At 42.2% G+C, this 4,521-nt stretch overlaps 1 long non-coding RNA gene and 1 pseudogene across 1 annotated transcript; both read left to right on the top strand.

Annotated features, from left to right (window-relative positions):
• Positions 1-1,594, top strand: part of LOC107676168 (alpha-2-macroglobulin-like) — a 6,276-nt pseudogene extending 4,682 nt beyond the window's left edge.
• A 233-nt stretch (positions 1,595-1,827) lies between these two features.
• Positions 1,828-2,352, top strand: LOC107676170 (uncharacterized). The gene is made up of 3 exons (XR_001632700.1): positions 1,828-1,918; positions 2,000-2,161; positions 2,245-2,352. It is a non-coding gene; the product is annotated as an uncharacterized LOC107676170 (long non-coding RNA).
• Positions 2,353-4,521: the final 2,169 nt, after the last annotated feature.

Raw genomic sequence — 4,521 nt, 5'->3', positions numbered from 1 at the left:
TTTTAGCAAATGGCTGCAATATAACAAAGAGTGAAAAATTTAAGGGGGTCTGAATACTTTCCGTACCCACTGTGTGTGTGTGTGTGTGTGTGTGTGTGTGTGTGTGTGTATATATATATATATATAAATAATGCGCGCATACATACATACAGGTTACCAAGAACAACTGAACTACAGGCACGGTGATGGTTCATACACCACGTTTGATTACAATGCATCCAATACATGGTGTGTTTTCATGCTGTTCTTGTATTGTGAGTCATTGAATTGGGTTGTAATGAGACTTTTCATGGCCAGGTTGACCACCTTCATCATGAGGTCTTTTGGCCTAGCAAGGAGTTTCATCTTCATTGATCCCAGTGTCCTCCAGAGCACAAAGGATTGGCTGATCAGCAAGCAGGGTTCAGATGGCTGTTTTATGCAGCAGGGAAGTCTGTACCACAATGCCATGAAGGTGTGCATAATGTTTCTTTAAATGTGCCGTAATTGGTATGAGACTGACCTTAATTGTTATGCTGCTCCGTTTTAGGGTGGTGTTGGTGATAACGTGGCCATGACGGGCTATGTTGCGTCGCTGCTTGAACTAGGCGTCCTTGTCACGGTAAAAACATGGCTACCAGACAAGCTCCTTGATAACCTTCTGGTTATGTAGTCTGACATTTGCGTTGCTTTCAGGACCCCATCCTCACTAAAGCTGTGTCTTGCTTGAGGCCTGTTGTTGGGAACCTGGGAAACACTTACACCAAGGCTCTGCTCGCCTACACATTCAGTCTGGCTGGAGGAACAGCACTCGAGCATAGCTTTTAAATGCCTTGGACAATGTTGCCATTTCTGAAGGTGAGATTCACTAGTCTCTTGTTTGAGGTGTTTGGGTTCTTTGGCATCAACTTTCTGTCCTCGGTCTCGTCTTAAGGCACTAAGCTCCACTGGTCTCAGACTACATCTGGTGACACTCTGGCGGTGGAGATCAGCTCCTATGTGTTGCTGACAGTTCTCTCTGTACAGCCTCTCACGACTGCTAATCTAGGCTATGCTAACCGCATTGTCAACTGGCTTGTGACCCAGCAGAATCCTTATGGAGGCTTTTCCTCCACCCAGGTGACTGACCACCAAACATGAGCGCAAACATCATATCTGAGTAGAGGTTTTAATCTGGTGCTTATGTTTAGGACACTGTGGTGGCTCTTCATGCTCTCTCTGCTCGCTGCTGACGTGTTCAGCCTGGAGGGCTCCAGCACTGTTACCGTACAGTCGTTGTCTATAGCAGGAGAGGTTTATAACTTCGTTGTGAATCGAGACGACAGGCTGCTGTATCAGGAGAAGCCGCTGAAAAACTTTCATGGCAGATAGTGTTCGAGGGAAGGGCTCCACCTGTGTGTCTGTGCAGGTCTGAACCTTCACCTGCTTAACTTCTACCTCTATGCTTGTCCTAGTTCCTTGTCCTGTTTGGTTTTGTACTCCCAGGTTGCATGTTTCTACAACATCCCGACATCCATTAAAGCTTCCAGAACACTTAGCATTGAAGTGAAGGTGGCAAGAGACTGCAAAGTGCGTGGAGCACTTTGCATGGAGCGATCTTGTGTTGTGTGAAGCAAGAACCACTTTGACCTGTTTGACCCTTAAAGCATCTTTACACAGCTGAGCTAAGGCTGCTCTGTGCCTGCTCAATTCTGTGACTATTCCACATAAAAAGCCAGTCCAAATGTAATTCTGACCCACCTCAGCCCCTAATATCTAAGTGCACAGTTGGGACTTCTGCGTAAATTCCATTATGCCACCTCTGAGCAGCATTAAGCCATTAACTGTTTTTTTTTCTTTAAACTCCCCTTCATTTAGGTACAATGGTGCGAAACCAACTACCAACATGGTTATAGTGAACATTAAACTCCTGTCGGGTTTCACAGCAGATACGTCACTGGTTCGTATGTTTTGATGAATTGTATGTAGAGTCCTAAGATGCTTGAAACTGCTTCACATGTTAATGGATTTTTCCTCTCAGCTTGGATCGCCACTGGATACATTTGCTCCATTAGTGCAGTGGGTAGATAACTGGAGATGACCATGTGCTTGTGTATCTGAAAGGGGTGACTACAACTGAAACAGGTTCTTGCAGTGCAGAATCTCAAGCCAGCGGTCGTTGAGGTTTATGACTATCAGCCAAGTATGTGTAGTGGCTGGTGCTTTTGGCTGAATTCCCTGGTGCTCATGTGTCAAGCTGACTTCCTGTTCCTCTTTCACTTTCAGGTGATGTGTTTGAGACCACATAAATGCCTCCCTGTCCATGATTGTGCTTCATTTCTGGCTATAGGATGCATGAATGAAATGAAATAAAACTCCTCTTAAAAATCAGTCGTTGCTTGCCTCTTTTGTTGAACATCTGAGATGTGTTTGAAGCTGGACATCTCAAACTTGCAGTTTTCTTACATGGCTAATGGATTTATTTATTTTTTTCGCTCAATGGGTTTTAACTTGGGCTGTGAGTGCTCTTGCTTTCCATATGTCTTGCAAGACAAATTTTTATTTATATATATATATATATATATATATATGCGTGTGCAAATTTGTCCTTTGCGTAAACCAATATTATCTCTAGCAAATACGGTTTCTGGTTTCATGGCTTTATTTTTAATGACATAAAAATACTGAATATAATATTATTGATGCTAAAATGGCACTGCAGTTGTGATTGGTTCATTCAGTCAAACACTGAGAAAATTAACCAGTGTCATGATAAACAAAATTAAAGAGACCTTAAATTCAATCTTTCCAGTGAAAAGCTCTAAGAGTATTTTTATTGGACCCCTTGTATGTGGCCAGTAGTTCGTTCATTCTGAAGATGTCCATTGGATCAGGTGTTCGTCTCAGTCAGTGTATGGCTGACGTGGCTCATTTCTCACTGCAGTGGTGGACTCGTTTACTTTGTGAACTCTAGTATCCGTTCACCTGCGCAGACTCGTTCTACGTGCGTGTGAACCTTGACCTGTCAAAACCACTGGAAGGCAAGCCTGCAACCATAGATATTTATAGGTAGATGCCTCATTCAACAGCTCCTCATTCAAGGAGACTCATCTTGCAACGGTCAACTTGATGTCATTTATGGCGTTTTTACTGTCAAATGGAGAGCACGCACTGTAACGTGAAAGTACATTGCTGAGCGAATCTCTCCACTCGCACGTGGATTTTCTTTGCTCTCGCACTAAACCGGAAGCGCGCTCCCAGATATGTGCTGCTCTCTCCCAGAGAGTGTGCGCACTTAAAACGTGTCCATTGCTCAATGTGCCCATGTACGCGGTCAAACTGTGTCCTTTGCATTTGCAAATCTCTCCGTGCTCTTGTGCTAGAAATTATTTTCGCACCTGGACTAAACGTTGTCAAAAGTTCTCACAGGTGAGAATGCAAGAGAGGGGCGGAACCACTCGAATATTCATTATTATGGTGAATGACGTCAAGTTGACCTTTCCAATATGGCGTACGGCTTATGTATAGCGGCCCATATAGTCGCTAATGAGGCATCTACGTATACATATCAGTAGATGCAAAGTCCTAGATTAACTTAAAGTGGCAGGAAAAATGGGCTCTTTTCACAGAAGTCAGTCAAAAATCCATACCAAATGTGAGTTTAATCAAAACACAAAATTACAAAATCCAGTTGGTTCTTATATCCTATGATATTACACTTGTAATTCCTTTAACTCGTGTTTCCTTAAACGTTTAAACACAAGTTTTATCCATAAATGACATCAAGATGGTAAGAAAACTGTTTCTCGCTTATTTCCCTGCCCGCACCTATTCAACAGAACAGAACCAAAATTATACATCAGAAACATAAGAAATAAAACTGAAACATATACATAGGAAATATCAAAATTGCCTCTAAAGAAAGTTACAGAAATTATACTTTAAGTCATTACTTGCAAATCAACTCTCTAAACAAAAGTGTTTGTACTGTTTTTGTTAGTTTTTCCTGTTTTTTGTTTCTAAAAAAATGTAATGGCTAATGCTAACTCTGCAGCTTTGGCGGTACGTGGGGAAGGACACCAGAGGCAGTTTTATTTTGAATGGATGTCAATGGAGGAGAGGCTTCACTATGTGGAATAAACCGCTTTTGTGAGGAAACAGATTATTTAATGAAGATTAGCAAACAGGTTGTCTATTCATGTTTTACACTAAATAAATACTTTTGTTGGTAACTATATGTAGATTTTACCTTAATGTTATTTGTAAGAGAAGGCCGAGGAATGTTGTGACTGTTATGGCGTAATCAGAACATGAGACCTGCGGATCCATGTGCAAGGTTTTATTTCAAAAGGCGTCATGAAACGTGCAAGGGTCAGATAATGTGACGGGTACAACAAAGCCAAGGCAAAGAATACTCCTAGGGCAGGCGAGGGGCTTCGATCGACGAACAATATCCAGAGGGCTTGACAAGAGGCGTAACACAATAACATGAGCAAAAGTCCAGGCAAGGTGCAAACAGAGTCCAAACGACAAGATGAGCGAAATCTAAGGCAGGCAGATAAT

The sequence above is a fragment of the Sinocyclocheilus anshuiensis genome, unplaced genomic scaffold (assembly GCF_001515605.1).
Source record: "Sinocyclocheilus anshuiensis isolate Anshui unplaced genomic scaffold, SAMN03320099.WGS_v1.1 scaffold3927, whole genome shotgun sequence".
Lineage (NCBI taxonomy): Eukaryota > Metazoa > Chordata > Actinopteri > Cypriniformes > Cyprinidae > Sinocyclocheilus > Sinocyclocheilus anshuiensis.
This window is presented reverse-complemented; position numbering and strand designations above follow the sequence as displayed.